The sequence below is a fragment of the Maylandia zebra genome, linkage group LG23, assembly GCF_041146795.1.
Source record: "Maylandia zebra isolate NMK-2024a linkage group LG23, Mzebra_GT3a, whole genome shotgun sequence".
Lineage (NCBI taxonomy): Eukaryota > Metazoa > Chordata > Actinopteri > Cichliformes > Cichlidae > Maylandia > Maylandia zebra.
This window is the reverse complement of record NC_135188.1, coordinates 4370109-4392560: the sequence shown is the minus strand read 5'-3', so window position 1 is coordinate 4392560 and position 22452 is coordinate 4370109. Positions and strand designations below refer to the sequence as shown.

Below are 22452 nucleotides of genomic sequence, written 5' to 3'. Positions count from 1 at the left end.
GGATGAAGAAAAAAGGGATATTTTGAAGGTGGAAGTGGCTTTGCGATGTCACTGGAGGGACCGTATGTTTACATTAGTGTTAAAAGTTCTGCATTTTGTAAGAAATTGCAGCCAAAAAACATCCTGCATGCAACTCTTGGACATATAGTGGTTTATAACTTGTCATAAAACCAAGAAAACAAATGTTTTAAACAAGTTTTAAACAAAAACTTGTTTAAAACTACAAATTTAATGTTATTTATTAAGCAAATTACAAACTGAAATTATGCTGTTTTTAGCCAAACTGGACTTCTCTGAGAAGTCGTGAGTTAATTAGGCAAAACATTCAAACACTAAAACTTCAGGAATGCCAAGAAAATTTGGCATCGGAATAAAAAATGTGAAAATTCAAGAATAACAATGATTCTATTTCAGCATTAAAAATATCATTTAAATTAAAAATCTTGTTCATACCAATGGATTAATCATTACAGAAACAAAAAATTATTTTGGTAATAACCTGTTAATTATCTGTTTATTTATAGCAGCTGTACCACCTCATTCACATGAATTATTTTTCTCATAAGCAGAACTAACCAAAATCTCCCAGTTGCTTCTCCGTCTCCAGCAAACTCTTAGCTTCAGTGATGCTCATGCATATGAATGATGAGTCACAAGCATGCAAGCTGAGGCAAACGCTGCAGAGATAAATGATGAAATTTAAATTGTGGTGGGGAATTTCCTCAACTGAGTTCACTGATGCAAAACTTTGCAGGTGCAGCGATTGCATTCATCAAATCTTGAAGTCAGCTCTCGTGCTAAAACTGCACATTCTCATCAGCAACCAAACACTCCTTAAACATCACGTGACAGTTTTTTTTAAAAATGAGCATTTTTGGATCTCTGTAGTTTGAAGCAAACAAAGCACTTCTAAATTTATAAGAAAAACAATTTATAATTAGAAAGAGGATTTACATACATGCAGCTCTCGATGCAGTTATGGTAGAGTATAGTAGCGATTCAATCTAAAAATGTACACATGAATACGTTTTGACGTGTCTGCTCTTGTCACATTAAGGCTCAGTGATCCGATCACAGCCACGATATCTGCTTTAATTGGCCCGCAGAGGTTTGTTATAGTGCTGATATGGAGCATGACAGAAAACAGAGGAGCCTATCTGATGCTCCGCTGCCAGGTAAACTCGGTAAGCCCTCTGCCTCTGGCAAAGTCAGAGCCAGAATGGTATCTGGACTGTGCAATGCATCTAGGTACCTCTGTGGCTGCTTGTCGATTTCACCGTTAAGTCCCAGCACTTAAGCTTTCAGTCTCGTTTTTTTGTCTCAAACGTCTACTTTTCACACACACTTCCCTGGGTTCATTTGCACAGTGCTTCAGGCTGGGATTTCTCTTTTTGCTGCAGAAAGATTTAGCATCACAGACAAGCTGACAGCTGAACCCCCAAAACACTAGCTATTCAGTGGCAGCAGAAACATGACCTGGAGCTCATTATCCAGCATTTGTAGAGTAAAAAGGATCCACGGTGTCATAATTTATCAACCAAGGGATGCACATCGAGACTGCAGAGACGAGACAGTTATAATAACAGAGGCATTTTATGAACATAATAATGAGACTGACATTGAAATATGTAATTTTCCATTAAGCATGGGGTTGAAATCATTTCATTCCGGATTTAGATTTTACACGGTGTCCCTTATTTGGAAACAGGGCAGCAGTTTGTCTTGTTATATGATGGTAAATTTAAGTTCACATGAAATACACACCACCACACAACAGGGCAATGGCCACATCCCTGCAGGTCACCCAGAGCTGCCTGGAAAATGTTATTACAGTATTGTTGGCACGGGTAAGTGCTCCATAATGTCTTGTTGTGAAAGGTCGGGAGTGCATTTAAATACCCAACCCCCTCGACTCACTGTTGGTCCCAACATTTCTCTCTCCTTCTTTACCCTCCATCTGTTTTAATCTGCATGGCTCTCCATGCCTCTATTCTGCTGGTTCAAACTGGAATTAGTATATCCAGTCAAAGAAGTGATCCTCTTAAGTTAATCTAGCTTTTACTGAGGTAGACATCTCAAAGGTGAAATGAAGTCTCGTGTCTGCCAGCTTAATGTAGTAATCTGGGAGGGCATTAGTCTGGTTTAGTCTGGTCTTTCGTTATTTGCATGAATTTAATCAGTTAGACAGTTTTCCAGTTATGCATTTTTTTGAGCATCATGTGCACTCATTAGCCACTTTATTTGATGCATCTCCTTGTTACACAAATATCTCATCAGCAATGACATGACAGCAATTCAGTGCATTCAGGTATGTAAGCATGGTCAAAATGACGCGCTGAAGCAAACTGAACATCAAAATGAGCAAGGAAGGTGATTTCGGTGTCTTTGAGCGTGGCATGGTTGTTGGTGCCAGGTGTCCTGGCCCTACTATTTCAGAAACTCCTCGTCTGGGAGTTTCCCCACACAAAATCCCAGCATGGATTACACAGAATGGTCTGAAAAAGATTAAATATCCAGTGAATGGTAGTTCTCTGGGTGAAAAGGCCTTGTTGATGCCAGACGTGAGAGGAGATTTGCCAGGCTGCCTCAAGCTGATAGGAATAGCACTTGTAACAACTATGCTAAGCAGAAGAGCATCTCTGAATACATAACACGTCTAACCTTGAATCAGATGGCAGCAGCAGCAGATCACATCCAGTGGCATTCCTGTCAGCTAATAATACACAGGCTTACCAAAATTAGACAATAGAAGATTAGAAAAACATCATCTAGTCTGATGAGACTCTGATGAAACTTTCAGATGGTAAAATGTAAGCATGGATCCATTCTGTCTGTCAATGTGGTGTACGGGATATTTTTGTTGCACACTTTGGGCCCTTTTGAGCACACAACCTTTTATGACCACAGTGTAGATATCTTCTGATGCGTGCTTCCAGCAGGATAATGCACCATGTCACAAAACTCAAATAATTTAAAATGAATTCTTGAACATGACAATGAGATCCCTGTACTCAAAAGGCCTCCACGGTCAAAAGATCTCCATCCAATAGAGCACTTTTGGGATGTGGTGGAGCAGGAGAGTCTCATCATGGATGTTCAGCCAACAAATTTACAGCAGTTGTGTGAGGCCATCATGTAAATATGGACCAAAGAGGAATGTTTCCAGCAACTTGTTGAATTTATGAATTAAAGCAGTTCTGAAGCTACAAAGGGGCCAACGCGCTACTATCAAGTTGTGACTAACTGAAGTGGTCAGTGAAAACTATTGCTAGTTTATCAACTAGCAATAAATCTATCACCATTTTTTCTGGCTGTGTGTGTGTGTGTGTGTGTGTGTGTGTGTGTGTGTGTGTGTGTGTGTGTGTGTGTGTGTGTGTGTGTGTGTGTGTGTGTGTGTGAGTGAGTGTGTGAGAGAGAGAGAGAGAGAGAGAGAGACGGAGGAAAATAAACCAAATTTCTCACTGATATTTTCCTGCAGACATTTTCCCTCTCACTCACAAATTGAAGGAATTGCTCTTCAGATACAAAAAGTTAATTTATGAGCAATAAAAACTGAACATAATCAAGGGAAATACTAGCCTGACTCTTCTTTGCAAAATAGCACCTCTAAAGCTCACTAATTAGCATATTTCATTTTGTTTATTGCTCCCCGACAGAAATGTAAGATTCATTTTGTGACTCTAAGTCACTTCATCCTGTGACACAGTCGCAGCATAGAGCAAAGTCCCCATAAAAAACAGCAACTCTTTGTTTACATCTTTGTGTTTATGTGAGCAAATGAGATACAGCATGTCAATTAGTGAGGTAAAGGGAATATTCAGACAGAATTTGAAGCAAATATTTAATGTAGCATAAGTGCATACAAAATTAATCTAACATCACAAATAGATGACAATTTGCTCTACATGGTGAAGATCGAGGCACAAACACGTACATGCGGGCTGAAAGGGTTTCAGCTTAGGTGAAAAATAAATAATTATCTGGAAACTTTTTAAAATCAATTTCACAAACAAACAAGAGGGCAAAAGAAGAAGGAGAAAGTGATGGTAGTGGTAAAATCCAAGTTCAGTTGGAGTCTGGGATGGAGACTCACTCACACACAGTTTGTGTTATGTTCCTAATTACTCCCTGAGGAAAGTAACTTGCTACACTATAAGTTACATCACTTATGCTTATAATTACCAGTTAATGGCATGAACCTCAGGCTACAGCCCTGCGCTTATGAGGAGCAAAAGTGCTTTCTTTCAGTGTATGAACACCAGTCTAACAACAATGTTAAAAAGACAGCTTAAAGTGCACTTCACAGCAATTCTACTGTAGAAAAACAGTTACTGGTAGAAATGAAGGCTACACTGCTCTTTTGTAACCCGTTATCTGAAAAGCAGCGTTTGCCTGCGACTCGACCTGGTTACATTTAGCTTGAAGATTATCCTGGGGTGTTGTTAGCTTTCTGTTAGCATCTGGCTTTTGCAAATGCTTGAAAAGACTCAGTGTTGTGGTTGTAGCAGTCTTTTCTGTCCCAAGCTGTTTGCGCTTTAACATATCTCCACTCCTTCTCCTCCCCACATAATCTGAGGTCAGCTGAACCACCCATCATGTATATAGCTGAAGATCCTTTGCAATACAACAACAGCATTAAAGTGTATTTCATTAAATTATTCCATTAAGAAAATTGTAATCTGGTTAATAAAAATAATTTGTACCACTCCACGATACATTTAATCACTAGTCGTTTAGTTACGTCCACCTTGCTGGTTCTGGATCGGATTTCAGAACTTCCTTCGTTCTTCATGACATCAGTTGAACAAGGTGCTGAGACATCCCTCAGATCAGCAGTTTCAGGAGTTAACTTTTCCACATTGTGATGCTCAGTTTAAACTTAAATAGGTTGTCTTGTCTGCGCCTACATGCCTAAATGCACTGACTTGCTTTGTGTGATTGTCTTATTAGATTTTTGCATTAAAACAGCAGCTGAACAGGTGTACTTAATGAGTGGTGAGCGTTAGCTGATTTGTTGGTTCAGCAGTCAAACTTGCAGGAAAAGCATGAGGCAAAAATTATTTGTTTTTTGTTTTTCGAGTGTACTTTATTGGTGTGTTCACACCAAACACAAAGCAGAACTGTTACAATAACTTATTACATGCAGAAGGTTTGCAAAGACACATTCAGGGATGGAGGTGAATCTGTGTGAGTTAGAAATATTTCACCTTGCACTTCATGCTGGGCTCCTGAAAGCCTATCAGCAGAGATTCTCCAGACCCCACTGACAGTCAGAAATGTTGGATGATCTAACTATAGCTCCTTAAGGGTGGACAGAACCATAAGGGTTAGCTTCAGTTTTATATAGAAACAAGAAGAGAGGGCTTGAAGAAAAGTGAGTGAAATCAGCGGACGATGAGTTTTAGCCCAGCTATAGCTGGCTGTACTCCATCTCCACTGCTGGATATTGGATATTTTGGGTTTCAACCCCCGTCCCCACTATAGCAACAGCAGTTGCATGAATAACTTTGCTTACAAAATACATGTACTTTGTTTTTTAACTGAGACAAACTGACTGCTTTCGCCTCTTTTTAGTCTCAGTTAAAAAACTAACAGTCCATCTCCATCTTCATGCTTAAGCTCAGCCATCAAAGCTGCATTTTGGTAAAATTGTTTGAATTGTTTTGTGAGTTTGAGTCTGTGATGTAAATGTATGTAGATATCTTAGCGAATCCATGGGTCGTAGCCTTTTCTCAGTGCACTGTTCTTCCACAATATCATCAAATTTACATGAATCAACTGTGATTTCACATGTAAAATAACATAAAATCACTGTAAATGTAATAAAACATAATCTCCTTGTTACCCAAATATATTTCTCTGTACATATGCATAGTTAGACTGTGAAAATACATTGCACCTGGGGTGAGGGCGCGGTCATGAAAACAATGTGACATGCCATTGGATGTTCGGACACATGACCATAAACATCAGCCAATGAATTAGAACTGACAACTACAAGGTCGCGGGTATGGCTGTGGAAAGCGCGGTGGAAGAGACAGATTGAAAGATCATCCACGCAGTGCTGCAAGAAAAGTATATCAGACTCAGCTCAGTAGAATCAACTTGGCATTGCTTAACCACTATGGCTCGAAGTTTACTGAGACGGTAAAAGGCATGGAATCCCTAGCTATGAAGGATAGTTTCTACAACGCTAATACCCGTTAGGGGGCCCACGATGACAGCTGCCACTGATGCATTTGTCTTAATGTGAAAGTAAGTATGCAACTTAAGAGCTAATAGGCGACCTGTTCCACTCTAGCAACACACCTGCACGTGCCAAGACGTGCTGCGTGATGAAGTGAGAGAAATAGGAAATAGAAGTAGCCCACTGTGCTAGCTTTGCCCTGTAAAATGTAATGGACATGTAAGCCAAGTATTTCCTTCTATTTTGTGGAAAGGAAGTAGGGCTAAAGCAGCTGAGGCGAATTATTTGACTACATTTAAACGTACATTGCATACATGTATTTGAATTTTGGCAGGTTTCGTGATTCATAAGGTTGTTTTTTTTTCTTTCCCTGCAGATTAGTAGCGTGAGTTCTCAAATTTATTCAGTAAGCTGTAAAGGTGAGTATTGTGTTACATTTACGGATGTCAAAAGATTACACATGTCGCAGTTGTGGTGCTTTAATGTAAATGTTTGGGCACCCATGGTCAAAATTTCAGTTCATGTGAACAGTTAAGCAAGTAGAAGATGAAATAATCTCCAAATGGCTTAAAGTTATAGATGACATTTAATTTTAAATAAAATCATTTTCACATTTTTTTAAACAGAAAAGGAAAAGGCCAAAAGCAAAAGTTTGGACACCTTGTAGTTGACCATAGGGCCCAAACTGCATGCCAGTGTATGTAATTGATATACATCAGTTGTAACATTGCAGTTAGTTGTTTGCGTCATGTGTGGGCTTGTTTTTTTGTCCCCTTGTCTCTTATTCATGTACAGGAAACTACTAGCCGAGCACTTCATGTTATCTGTGGACCAGGCAATTGTGAATGGCCATATCACTATCTTCAGCGACGCACTTATCTTGATGTTTGGGTCTTACTACTGCACGAGCATTTCTTATCCAGTAGCCCAGGCAGCAACCTTGGAGTTCTTGCAACGGTAAGGCGGCACCAGTCAATTTTATGCATTGAGACATAAGAATGATGAGACAGTGAAATCTAAAGTTATGCAATCCAAATCAAATCATCAGATCTCCTTACATTTGCAGCTAAAACACATAAGAATGAGCAATGCTTGAGTGTTGAGATGATTTGTAGATTGATAAATCAACAAATAACTAATATTTGCGTTTCAGATGGCTGTCTCTAAAAATATCCTTGATTCATGCTCATGTCAAGTTATAGAAAGAGACCTTTGAGTAGTAGATGTTCACAGATGTTTCACTACCCTGAAACAGCATTTGCAATAGACTCACAGGTTAACCAAACATCTTTGCATCACCCGTCTGTTCCACAATGACCTGCATGTCCAAACACGCACTCAAAAGCCAGCTCAATCTACACTTAGATTTAACCCAACTGTTAACTGTATATTTCTGTAAATTTAAGCATTATTATTCATATTGCCACATTAATTGACCTTGCTTATAGGTAATTTCATTGTTTACTCACATTATAATGTTCCTAATTTAATGTCTAAAAGCACTTTGAAAACGCAAAATCCCATGTAAAATTAGCGCAACAAACTAAATTTTTCATTACTGAAAATAACTGTATTTTTATGAGAAAGTTATTTTATGGTAGTATTTTGAATATTACTGTTTTTTAAGATGTTTTTTTTAACAGTGTGTGATAGCAGCGTCATTACAGCTCTCATACAAAAGGAAAAGGTCAGACTCATCAACCGCGTCTAATTAAACATCCATTAGTGAGCAATATGTAAATCGGCCCTCCAACTCTGCATGCACGCTGATGCATTCTGGTTACAACCCATTTGTCACAACCCTTTAATTCAGCTGTGAACGCACGCTCTTTGGTAGGGCTCAGTTGCAGTGAACTTTCTCCAGTGGTAATATCACCTTTATCTTCATCTGTCTCTGTAATTATAGCCTTTGCAGCCACACTGCATCATATCTCAAAGCTGAGAACCACTGAATTAGTGCATGAAATGTTTAAATTTCTCCTGTACAGCAGGGATCATGGATTTCTTTTTTTACTTCAGGTGGTGCAAGAAAAATGATCACTGATTCTTTATAAATTGCATGAATATGTATTAATGCAAAACCTTTACTCTAATCATCTGGTGATACATTCATAGCTTTAAAAGAGAGATCTCACTGAAGGGCATCAGATTATAAGAAAATAATTTGAAATGGTGTGACACAGCGGTTAGCAATATCACCTCACAGGAAGATTGTCGTGGGTTCAAATTTCAATTCAATTTAGCTTTATTTACATGGCAGCAAATCACAACACAGTTGCCTCAAGGTGCTTGGTACTGTAAGCTAAAGACCCTACAATAATTGAGAGAAAAGCCAAATCAGATGGACGAATGAGCAACTACTTGGTGACAGTGGGAAGGCCTCTACTTTATCACTCAGAGCCCCATCCGAGCCTTCATTTTCATCTCCACCACCACCAGCATGTGGACTCTGAAGAGTTTGCTCCTACTCCCTTCACTCCAGTGCTATCACTGTTTGGTGTGGTCAGAGCTGTAAGAAAGCACCTCAGTTGACCTGAGCACTTCAAATCAAGAGGAAATGATGTGATGGCAGAAAAATGTGTGTCATTTCTCTGCAGGTGTCATCACTCGGTTTGAAATTAAGCTAATTAAGGTCTTTGTAATTGCCTTTAAACTTTTTAGCTTTAAACATAAATACTAAAAGCCACAATCCCAGAGAGAACCAAGAAAAAGCAGGTGGTAGAAATATAGGTAGAAAATTGCACCATCAGAAAATCCAGTTCACTGCTCCGAGGGAAGCACATTTAGGAGCAGAGCCACCATGCATGTCGAAATTACAGTGAACATCTGCGAGCTGTTTACAAGATGGCAACAGCCACTGAACTAAAGGCCTCTGCAGATGAAGATTAGTCTATCGAGGAGAAATATTTTTCTAAAGCACCATTTAGTTTTTGACTTAACGAGAACGACGCAAAAAGACTTTCCACCATCCACACGGGATAGTTCACTGGTCCCCTTTGAGGATGGAGAGAAAGTAACATAGGCTATGCTGGTAAGAAGAGTATTTTAACTTTACCTTCTCTACTTACTCTTTTCAGCTGTTTATAAAAAGATATGTATCTATGAATAAAAAAAGTTCATGGTAAGATACCTGGCCGTGCTCAATAACTGTATCCAATATTTAAGAGTGTTTTCACACCTGCTCTGGTTCATTTTCCCCCTTGGTGTGGGTTCACATGTGCAGATGTGAAGGTGGATAACCACACGACCTTTGGAAGAGGTGGTCTCGATCCACTTCCAAACAAACTCCAGAGCGGTTTGTTTAAGGTGAGAATGTGAACCAACTATCAGGTTTACACTAGTTGCAGTAGAGTTTTACCAGAAAATAAAGTTAAATATGAACATTAGAAGTGAATTTGTCCTGTTATCCATTAGTCCAGAACACAGCACCTTGTTGTTGCTCCCACCCCAGAACAAAACAGACACACTGGCCAATAAGCAGTCTGAACGTTTTCACTGTTGATGGGAATTGATGTGAATTTAGCACTTCTGATTCCATTATTGATGTGACTAATCAATTTTATTCCTTATCAATTCTCACTGGCTTTGCTTTGAGAATCACCTCCATCGCTTAGCAGCATATCAAAGATATTGCATTCACACAAATTAACTGAACGCTGTGTGGTCAAATGTTTGTGCATGCTGGAGGTATTTCTTTGCTGTGATCAGTGTTGCAGTCGTTACACAGCACACTTTTCTTAAACTTAATGCACTACTTTACTTAATTACTCCCAGGAGGTAGTAATTTGTTATGCTGCATTTCTCCGTAAAAATAACCTGAAACACACTGTCTCATAAGGACCATTTAACTGTCAATGATCTGGGGTGTCAGTGTTGCTCTGATGCATGCTTTCGTCCTTGGTGTGAAGCTCAGGTCCCGCCCCCGTGCAGAGTCCTGGGTCTCTCTCCGCAATCAACGTGGTCCTCTTAAGGACCAGTTCAGACTCCACTCTTCGCTAGATCGTCAGCTAAACAGCAGCAGTAAATTGGCCTGTAAAGTGTTTCCTTGTTTAATCTCATGCTCTTTGTCTCCAGTTTCCTGCACCTTTGGATCATTATCTACTTACATCTGCACTTACCTGGGTTTCATCTGACACTGGTCCAACTCACTGCCTGAACCTTACCTGCCAGCTGGTTCACTCAACTTCCTGTAGAGAATCTGGAAACTCACCTGCCTACTACTCACTGTAACCATCCACCACCCGGAAAATAAGGTCGGACATCTTTCTTCACTCGCTGCTCACTGTGCCACTGCCTCTGGAGAGTCACCCCTCCATCAATAGCCTTAGTTCACCAGTTTGCTAAGTAAGCAACCTTCTTTATTCACCTTACTATAAAACTTACCTGCTATCTCCTGCACTGGAAATAATAACACTCACGTTTGTTACAGTAGAGGCTACATTTCACTGTGCGTTATACTTGTATAACTATGCATGTGACAAATAATAAAGAACCTAGAACCTAGATCCAGCCTCTGAAGTTTCCTCCCTTCTCCATTCTACTATTGACTATGTCTGTGTTTAATAAAAATTAGTTTGAGTTCAAAACAGTCAAGTATTGAGTCTGCTTTTGGGTTCACTTTTACACGCCGGCCACTCGGCCTTGACATTAACAAAATAAACATATAGGACACATATGATCTCAGCATTTAGATATGAATGCAAAGCCAACAGCACGAAGCAAAGGTGAAAAGCATCCCACAGAGACTTTAAAGCGATCTTCACACTGATTCTACTTTAGAACTATGAAGAGGTTGAAACAGCGGCTACTGCCTCACTGCTCATCCATCTGTTACCTGTTGAGGTTCAGGGTTTGGCTGCTGGGCTGGGGTCAGCATTCATTCAGCTTTAACATCACTCTGGGTTGTTTTTTTTGTTTTTCTCTGTGTTAAAGTAAACCAAAGGGGAAAAACTACAAATTTACAAACTCATCAACTGATTCACACTGCAGCAAACGAACTATAGGCCTTTAAAAATCTTTAAATTACAAATGCTACATAATTAAGAAAGCAACAATCTAACCAATTTTAGTCGTTTTAGTCCCCCAAAGCTTGGCTTTGGGTATCAGCTAATATTGAGCAATGATCGGTGTTACATTTCCTGCTTTGAAGAAATGACTGAGATTCTTTTATGGGCTTCATTTAGCACACATGCTTGCTATAAAATCACCTCTGGGACCCATAAAAGTACAAAAAAAAAACCCAAACTAAACTTCCTCTTTATCATTTGCACCATGTGCTGCAGTGGCTTCTGTCCTTTAAACAAACTAAATATGTTGGTGTTGCATTGTTGCATGTGAAATATGGGCCAACTACCAAACTAACTCTGCTCTTACTCCTACTTCAAGAAATACCAGTTATGATGTAATGAACCATTTAACTCGGTATATTAGATAATATTGTTACAGCATTTTATGACCATTTTGTATTTCCAATGAAAGCTTTTAACTGAACATAATTTAAGCAACAATAGTGTTTATACTGTTTTGGTTATGTAAAACTAGCATCTCATAAGTGATTTCCTCTGCATGCCAATCTAATGTTTATAAACTATAATATTTAGAAAAACTGATAACTAGAGATGCTCTGCACTGACATATGGAGGAGAAAAAGCTTGACTCTGTGCTCAGAGGCATTTGTTAAACCCAGCACTGCAGCCTTTGACTCACCTCTGAGTGTGTATGCATCACACTGTGTAGGAGGCCTGGCCAGTATGAATTAAGTTTCTTAATTGCCATTGTGCACATATTTCAATCTCCGACAAACCCTTTCCCGGCAATCACAGGAGATGACCGATATAGATTCTGTGATTAGAATAGTTGGCTTCAGCCTCCTCCACTTACAAGCCAACAGGCTTATTGTTATTCAATGAATCTCAAGGAAAAGAGGAGCTAAAAAGACAAAAAGCACGGCAAAAATGAAAGATGAGCAGAAGGAAGGGAAAACTGAGAGGGAGATAAACAGGTACTGAAAGGGGGAAGGGAGGGCAGGAAGGACAGAGAGTGCCAGTGAGAGAAATGATTGACATAAAACGGTGCTGCCATGCCGCCCGGGCCCAATTACAACGCCATTATGGAATCGCTATAATGACGCATCATTTAGTGTGCTGTACAGCTGCTCTGCCTGGTGATGTTGCACCAGTCCAAAGCGCCATTATTCCCACCTCCTCCTGCGGCTCTGGACCCAGACAAAGGACAAGAACAAAGGCTGTGTGTGGGTTTTCTTTTTTCTTTTCTTTTTCAGTCTTACATTTCTGACCAGAACCTTGTTTTTTCTGTAGTTTCTAAGCTATGTTAAGATGAAAATAAAACAGCAGAAGTCACAACTTAACACGCATCAAAACAAAACAGATAGCAAAGCAGGCAGAGGTAACGCTAACGCAGAAAAGAGTGGAACTAAATGGTTGAGGGAAGTGTTGAACAGTCTGGACAGCTGGTTCTCATTAAAAATGAACGCTCTCAGGTCTTCGTATATTATGCATGTGGTGTACATTTAGGAGACTTGAATCATCTATTTTAATTTCGACTGCATGAGGAGCCACGCGTTGTTCCCCAGCACAGTGCAATAATGTGATGCTTAGGCAGATTGTTACCCTGGGATCCAAAGTGTGTGGCACTCAGACTCTCTCTGGCTCCCAGGTGTTAGAATAGGCTGGTAGAAACATCATCGGCCACTGCATACACACCATCTGTCCCTGAATTCTCATTACTCCCCTCAGAAAGGAATCGAAGAACTCCTGCAAACTCTGGCAGCTTCTAGGCTAAATAGGCAGTCACACACTGTGGCTGGCTCACAGAAATAATACAGAGAATGAGAAACTGACTTACTGACTAATTCGCTGGGTTCTTACTTTGCTTTCTTATTATTTTGCCATTTTGCTCTTTTTGGCCTGCTGATTATTTTGCCTAATATCCGATTCACATCATAAGTCACTACCTCACAGAGGTGCAGATGAGCATTAATGTTGCATGTAGTTGATACGTTTTTAAGCTGACAGAACTATAGTCCAAAGTTGTGTAATGTCTGATTGGCACTGATGTCAGTCCAGTGAATTCACAGCTAGCGAGTGGAAAAGCTCCTGACAGTAAAGTTACGTGAGGTGGCAAATTAAGTCTAGAGAATCACTGCAACTCAATGTTTTTTTAATAGTTTATTCAGTTTAATCAGTTAGGACCTTTTTCCCGTCCCGGAGCACAACCCATTGATAACTGACTGCCGTCACCGCCTGTCCTCAGTTTCCCTTACCACACATCCCCATCCCAGTCCTCTTGCTTTGTCTGCCAGGTGTTTCCCAGTCGTCTCCACTTTCTTTAGGTTTCAGTTTTGGGATTGTCTTATAATATTAGTTACCAACTTTGTCAGGGTGTGTCCAAGCCATCTCCATCTCCTTCCCAAGATCTCGTCTACTATGGGCCGTTGGTCTGTCTGCTACATCAACACAAGCTGATGATGGTATGTCTTTTCTTCCCATTAGAGTGAGAGGATCTGTCATGGGCACTGGTACACATTAATCTTAACTTTGCCCAGTGCAGATGTTTGAGTTGGTGTGTTGGCAGATCTAGACTTTCCTCACCTGGACAAATGTTGCTGCCTGGCTGATTCTGGTCTTCACATCACCATAGTTTCTTTTGAGCAAGCCAAAAGTTAAATGCCACTCACTCATCTAACCAAGCGGCAATTAATTTAGTTTAACAAAATCTGCCTACTAGCACAAATTTATGAAAAATCTAAAGTGAGAAAAAATGAGCATAGCGCCAACTCAGCAAGCCCAAAGCAGCTTATGGCTCAGCTGATGTCCTTCTACACATCCACTTGTTTATCACAAACCTGCTGCACTATTTAGCTTTAGCTTCATAAGATAACCATCACCAGTGTGTGAATGTGTGTGTGAATGGGTGGATGACTGGATATGTAAAGCGCTTTGGGGTCCTTAGGGACTAGTAAAGCGCTATACAAATTCAGGCCATTTACCATTTACAGTACCAGTACCATTTACAAATTAAAGTCTGCGAATTCTTGAGAAACCTGAAAAGGATGCTCAGCTCACAACTAATAAGCGACATTTTTTTGATGCAGTTTGCAAGCTGCTTTGCAACCCACTTCCAACCCAGATCTGTTGTCATTGATGCCTGCTCTTTTCCATGCATCATGTTTTTGATATTGCTTACTTTCTATGGCTTTTTACATATGTGAATGGAAGAGCAGGGGGATCCCAGTCAATCCAGTCTTCTTTTCATTATACTGATCCTGACTGAACTATAAGATGTGGTTTTAATGGAATTAATGGAATTTCTGCTTATTGCCTGGAACTCTTAAAGCAATGACAAGACTAGAAGTCACCGCACAAAGCAAAACAAACAGAAACAGAAATAACAGTAGATACAACTGTAAGGCACTAACGCTTTCGACAGCCAAACAAATGTAGTTTGGTACCCTTGGGTCAAATAAGGGACACTAAAAGGGAACACAGAAAGCTTTAAAAGTCAAATCTTCCAGCACAGAAACAGCCTTTCCTTGTTTCTGTGCTCTTCCTCACAGAGATAGTGGAGGGTATAAAACAAAACCTCCAAATCCAGGACGTGAACTAAAAAGAGTCTGGTGAGACTAACTGCCTCCTCGACACACACGCTGAACTGTCTCACAACAACACTGCTATGCAATGAAATAACGTGGAACACTAAGGGGAAGAAAGCAAAAGTCAAAGTAGATTAAAAGGTTATCTGGCCATAAATGGATATTTTGAACTGACAGAAAGCCTCTCTTACTGTCAGAGATAATAAGCAGAGACAGACCATAACCAAGCACAGGCTCAGTAACCACAAATTGGCCTTAAAAGACACAAAGGTCATGGCAAGAAAAGGTGAGCAGAATATATAAAAAAATTCTTAAGACTTCTTTCTCCTCTCCGATGTTCTACCTTCAGCAAAATAAGGCACATTTATCAGGTCAAATGCAGAAAACATAAATATCTAAGTTTAATGATATCTCTAAAGTGTAAGAAACCCCCCTGAGATGGAGCTACTGTTAATGATTCAGCATAACACTGCAGCTGTGTACTCTCCAGTTTTCAAACACTAATTGCTTCCCAAATTAAACAAGTAGCTTCTTATTTAGCTCTCAGTAAGAAAATAAATAACTGTATTTCCCAGAAACTTTTGGAATTTGGGAAGGTCCAAAAGAAATGTTTCCCCTTGGGAAACGGAAAACTCTTGTACTTTAAATTCCAAAAGGATCTCTGAAAGTATGAGCATAATGTGATTTTTGAAGGGACATGAGAAGTGGAGATTAGCAGTACACAAAAGTTGTGCAGTTGTGATAAACTTCCCCCCAAAATACTTATTATTAGTTCTGAGGAGTACGCATGAGAAAGAAAACTATCTATTCAAGACAAAAAGAGCAGCTTGGCTCTTCTCATCAAGCGTGTGACCAGTGGCTCAAACTCCCAAAGGATAAAAAGTATAAAATTATTGTACTGGGTGCCTTTTAGGCTGGTAATAGAAGAACTTAAGCCTAATCAACTGTTGTTACACAACATCAGCTAAAAGCCCCATGGCAATGGCTTAATTGTGCTAATTACTACAAATGAGTACGATGCCATGTATCTACAAAGAGCATGCAAACTGTGTTGGTGCAAAATTATGAGTAATTACAGACACATAAAGGTTTGAAAAGTAATTAGGTTATGAAAACACTGAAAGAAAAAGATTATAGTGAAAGTAAAATGTGTAAATGTCAAGGTGTTGCCGGCTTTACTTGTGTATGTATCCTTTTTAAAATGCACAAGCTTTTCATGTTAATAAGTTATGAATACAGAGGTGCAAAAAGGATCTGTGAAGAGCAAGCCTTAGTTTTTCCATTAAAGTCTTCAACCCCTCAAGAAGCGTCTTGTTCTCCTTAGCTATTAATTGTCCAGGACAGAAAGGGAAAGCAGCGCCGTGCAGTGCTCCCTGAGAGGTGCTATCTACAAGCACCGGTGAATGCAGTAATTACCTCTATCACATTTCAGGAGAGTGCACGAAACTCACACAACGAGAGGTTTCACGTACCCTCAACAGTTTTGACATTCAATCACACACGTGTGCGTCAGACGTGGAAAAAACATGAATGTATTTGCATAAATGCAAACGTGCAGTAAAAGAACTCCGCTGTCGCTCTAGTCCAGCATTGCCATCAGTAGCCAGTGGTGTCGCCCACACTCAGGGGCTGAAAAAGGCCAAAAACTCAGTTCCTTATGTGACCACTAGAGACTAAGTCATGTTAATCCCAACTCCCCATTTAAACTCCCATGTCTACTTGATAAAATTCTGACATTTTATTACTGTGTTAACCATCCTGTGTTAACAGTAGGGATGGGAGTCGAGAACCAGTTCTCTACAAGAACCAGTTCCCAGTTCAAATCCTTGGTTCGTTAGTCTGCCTACCTATTGATCCCGCTTATCACAGTTCCACTTACAATTGTCAGTAAGCCAATTTCAGTTCGTGTGCCGATAGAGGAAATAGTGGCACAGTCAACAGCGTGGATATAGATTTTTTTTTTATTACATAAAAGGACAAGAGTGTGATGGTAAAGTGCAGACTGCATTCAAGATAGAAACAACTGCATTACACCACTAACTCAACTTCGGCTCCTTACAAGCATCTACACAGTCAGCAATACCTCCAATATGCACAAATGTTTGACCACACAGCATGCAATTAATTTCCACAAATGTAATCTCATTAACATGTTGCTTAGAGATGGCGGTGACTCTCAAGGCGGAGCCAATGAGAACTCAGTGAGAATCAATAAGATGGAATCAAAATCCCATCCCTACTTGTCGCTCCACCCTTGCATCCCAAAACTAAGTTCCTGGTTTTGATAATTGGGTTTTATGTTTTCCTGTTCTGGATTCTTAGTTATTCTAGTTTTTGTTCTTCTAGGTTTGTTTCTATCTTGAGTTTATTATGCTTGCTTCACCAGTGTTTGTTGTTATACTCCCTGTTTTACTTCGATGGTTTGTTGGCTTTTGTTTCTTACTGCTGTGATTGCTTTGATTACTTTCATCTGTGTCTGGTTTCCATCCTGTTTCCAACCCCAGTTAGTTGTTAATGTGTATACAGTCCTGTCCTTCCTCATAGTCTTTGTCTTTCTCTCCGTACTAAAATGGAGAGGTTAAATACAGCTGGTGTAGACAAATCAGTGGTATGAGTGTAAAAGGAAAATGACTGTACATTAGTGTATTATTATTATTATTTTTTTTTTTTTTTGCCTGTCCCGTTTGGCTCTTTTGCCATCAGAATTGTTGTCTAAAGGCAAACAAAGATGCCCAACGAATTTACTTTACCAAATTGACCATCTCAGCCTTGCCGTAATGGTCCATTTGATTCACCTTTTATTGTTTATTTTATTTACACTTACTGAATACGGGACAGACTTGACTGGGGGAAAGAAGGGGAGAAAGAAAGAGGGAAAGAGAAACAGCTGAGAAGAGGGACGGGGGAGAAGGGCAAAAAACATAAACCAACAGAACGGGCAGAAAAAAAAATTCGCATATATCAATCACCTGGATCACCTGCTGAGAAAGAAAAAAGAAAACAAGCAGAAGAGAACAAGAGTAATAGAATAAACAACATCACAATGATATATGGGAATATGACAGTAAATACTAAATATTAAACATTATTGTGCAGCACATAAGATCAACAGAACACAGTGTGCTTTGAGGTAGGAACCAAAAAGGGTGTAGTGTATTATTAGTGTATTATTAAAACAGCTGCATGAATGTGTGTGCACCCTGCTATATTCATAAAATTCAGCCTATCTGAATCCAGGGGGAAAGCCAGAACATTCCAGCCATGTATGTTTACAAGCTCATCAGTATTGTTGCTGTATCGGTAAGAATGCGATAATTTAACATTAATATTCATTATGTGCACTTTAACACTGAGATAAAGATTAACATTATAAACACAGAACTTGGCTAACATTATGATACATGAAGAGGTGGAAAAGGAATAGCATGTTCACTACAAGCAGGGCAAACATTAGCTAACCAGAGGTTAAAAAATATTGACAAATGTAAAACCTGCTAAATAGATTCAATCTTTATAAATTTCAGTAAGTAATGTAAGGTGGGTGATATAACCTTTATAACCTTTAAAACTTCCCCCCCCCCCAATGCTACTGTACTTTAACTGATTTTAAAACTAGCTTGACTTATTAGCTAACCATGTTAGGCTAACGGCTACTACCATTCAAAAACAAATTAGCAGGATAACACAACACTGAAGTAAAAGACATAACTAAAGTAAAAGACAACTTTTTTCATCACATTATCTTCACTGTACCTCTGTCACGTTTGGGTAGTTTTGACATTGTTGATAATGCTTTCTGGCATCACGTCTGAAAACTAGCCCATCCCCCCCAGACAGAAGGTATAATCTGATCAGCAAGAGGAGGTGTTGGTGGTGGTAGGGAGACTTAGGAAAGTATTAATATTTTTTCGTAGGCTTGGGTATACAGTTAAATCACTTTTCATGTTAAGAAATAATAGCTGAGTATTAAAGATACGGGGTTTTTTCCTTCCCCCACTTGTGGCGCTCCTAGATGGACGTTAGCATTTGCTAACGATAAAAGTGAAAATCACAAAGCCGTGGCTGATGTAACAGTTACTGCAGCCATCTTTGATTCACAGTTTTATGGATGTGCTTCATGGCAGTATAACATGAAAAATAACTGTCAGAGACTGGTTGGAATATCAACGTCTGTCACTGGAGAGGAGCTCAAATAACATTTACGCGCCATAACCACCTTCATCTCAGCAGCAGTCAGGTTTAGTCAACTGGCTGTTTCCATCTTGTAATGAAAATATGCTTTTGTGTGCCTTTCCATGAAAATAAAGTCCCAGTATAAGAAAAATAATGTTGATGGTAAATCTGACACCAGCAATGCAAACCACGTACTTGCGTAGCAACGGGGAAGTAAGGAACAGTGAGCAGTCAGTTGTCTGGTGTTTTTGGCAGCAAGCATGATGTCCTTTGATTCGAGGGAAGAAGCTTTTGTTTTTGTGCAATCTTGCAATTATAATGAATTTGCAGATTAAATGGTCTGAGAACAAAATGACCTCCGCTAATGATAAACACACATTTTCAAACACTACCTACTTTGCACATCTCCCCAGCATTTCAGAGAAAACCGTGTTACGCTTTCAGATTACTACAACCAGGAGCTTTTAAAGCATTTTAGAGACTGAACTGCAGCTCCAAACCGGGGCAGACCAGACAATGCATTCCCTCAGGGACAGGAGTGGGCCACAGAGACAAAAACCTCTTCATTTAGAAGCGGCAAGCTGCTGACCCGATGTGGATCTCATATCTTGCTAGCGTCTCCCCCGGCTACAAATATATGTGTATGTACTTTTCCATTTGATTTGGTGTCAGCGGTCAGGGACGATAATGGGGTAAACAGTGTATTGCTCGCCGAGTGTCTGGCCAGCTGGAAGAGAAGACATTTTTGAAACTTTGCTGTTAGATATCTTCAAGGGAGTGAAAGGAGGAGGCAAGGTAGACTTTAGATACATTTCTATGTATACATAATTGATAATTCTGTGTGAGTGTGTGTGCGATGCTGTAAGATTAAGCCCCAGGGGAGATAAGAGCATGCTCTGCAATCTCTCTCGCTTTCTCTCTGCTTCCCTCCATCCCTTTTGACTTGTGCTCCATTAGATGAAGTGATCAGAGTGGCACCCTGCAGAGTGACAGACAAAGAAAGTAAAAAACACACAGCGCTCTTATGATTCACAAAGATATCACAGCAGCAGAGCAGAACTCTGTTGTCTATTACATGAAAATAAAATGGAAACGTTTGAGCTGTCAGGAGCAACTGGTGGCCAACTGACAAAACTATAATCACTTAAATATCAGATTATCATATCAAAGTCTTTGGTATAAAATAGTGGTGAAAATGATTTTTCTGACATTTATTCTTGAGTGTTACTTCTCTGTTTTTGCCTCTTCTGGCTTCTGAAAATGATTTAAATAAACGTGCAGCAAAAATGCTCTGACGTTACCGCTATTAATTTTCATTTATGTCTTCAGTTTCATGAGTCAAAAAGGAATTGCGTTTATGATGTTTTAGTCTGGAAAACATTAGGTTTAGGCTTCTTTTCTTAAACAATTTTCAAGGTTCAAAGCACTTTGTCTGCTTCCAGTATACATTTAGACTAGTAGGCTTAGAAAGGATAAAAGATCGGCCCGTGTTCCCGATTCACCTCGCTACCACGCGCGCTTTCATTTAAATATCTAGCCTTCTTGCGTCTCTGTATTAGGCTGTGTTTCAGTGGCCTGCCTCTTGTTGATTTACTTTATTAATTTGTGTTTTCTTGTTGGAGTGAAGTGCTTTTTGTTTGTGCTGTCCAAATTATTTGTGATTTTGAAAAATACTATTCAGATCCATTTTAGAAGATGGAAAAATATGTCTTTGATGCTTTCATGGAGAATAAAGTTAGTTTTATTAAAGCACCTCGTCTTTCTTTTGTAAAGCACTTTGTGATGTCTGATATAGGTGCTATATAAATTCTTCCCTTACCTGCAAATGGCTTTGCTCTTTTAGAATAAAAACACTGTTTTTCATTCTGTTTCATCTCACACCTCAGATAACATCTTCTAAAGAATTTAAAACCCATTCCGTTTCTCTAAGTTTTTATTATATTTATTAAACATGGCCAAAGTTTCAGTGTACAAGACCATGCAAAAGTTTGAGCCATCACTCATTTCTTTATATTTTGTCAGGGCTCTGTGTGCAGGCAAGCGGAGGTGAGGATCCAAACGCAGGAGTCGTGAAGCCAAATTTCAACAGAAAACCAGAGTTTTATTGCTGGCAATGAACAAACATGAGCAGAACAATGAAATATGAGAACTGGCAACACGCAGGCAGAATCTGAGGGTAGGACACGACACTGAACAAGGGCAAACACAGGGCTAATATACACAGGGAAGTAATCAGGGAATGGAAGACAGAAGGGAGACACAGCTAGGAGAGATCAGGGCTAACGAGACAGGGGAGCAGTAAAACTGAACACACTCACATGAGACACAGACCTTCACAATAAAACAGGAAACATGATTCACTACACAAAGACACAGACTCAACACTGAGAGGCAGACAGAAAATAATACATGGAACTCAAACTATACACGAGACAACAAATCCTTAAAACATGAAACTCTAATAATAATCATCATCACCATCAGCAACACAAGCACTACAAGAGAGTAAGAAAACAATCCATAATGCAAAACACACACCTAACATAACAACTCAAAATACTGGGTCAAACTGACCCAGAACCGTGACATATTTTGCAAGGAAAATGTGGATTAGTTGCAGTGATTTATTGAAATGTGCAAATACACATGGAAATACAGCAAAACCAGAGTTTGCACAGTAGTAAATATGTGGTAATAACAGTTTTAAGAGCATGGCAGAAATAAAGATCTTCTTCTCTGGACTTTGTAACGCCAAATGACCTGTACTCAGCAGGAGAAAAGCACAAAAGCACCCTCCATGCTATAGCCCATGAAGCAGTCCATTGGCCATACAGGATCCAGCAGTGAGGCCTTCAGCTGTGGCAGCAGAGCAAAACTGTCCATCCTTTCCCTGGCAGCGCTCCGTCGCTGATGAATCTCTCCTTCGAAATCCACTCTTTTAGTTTAACAGTCCTTTAGATCTGCTACAAGCTTTAACATGAACAAACTGAAGTGAGTTAAATGTACTACTGCACATTCAGCTAATGTATATAATATATAATGTTCTCCCCCCCAAGTGTGTTATACTTGTATAACTATGCATATAATGAATAAAGAACCTTGAACCTTGAACTAACAAGAGATCCCGATCCTGATGAGGCGAGACTCCTGCTGATCTCCTTTCTTCTTCATAATCACACAGATGGCTATGACTCCTCTAACCTCCAGATGTTGCTGTTGAGGCATTTTAATCAGAATTTCAGTGATGGATACTTTCCAAAATAGATTTTATTTTAACAAATGCCACAAAGATCTGAATAAATATGTATTTATAAGCTGCTATGGACTGTGGGGAGGCCAGTCCATGACTGATATCGTTCCAAATTCAAATTTTATTTGTCACATACACAGTCATACACAGTACGATATGCAATGAAATGCTTACACAACTGCTCGTGACCTAAAGAAAAAAGAAAAGATAGGAAATAAATATGAAAATTAA

The 22452-nt window shown here is 39.5% G+C and overlaps 1 long non-coding RNA gene across 1 annotated transcript; it reads left to right on the top strand.

Moving 5' to 3' along the window:
* Nucleotides 1-18009: 18009 nt before the first annotated feature.
* LOC143415208 (uncharacterized) lies at nucleotides 18010-22060 on the top strand. The gene is made up of 3 exons (XR_013095845.1): nucleotides 18010-18098; nucleotides 20994-21147; nucleotides 21742-22060. It is a non-coding gene; the product is annotated as an uncharacterized LOC143415208 (long non-coding RNA).
* Nucleotides 22061-22452: the final 392 nt, after the last annotated feature.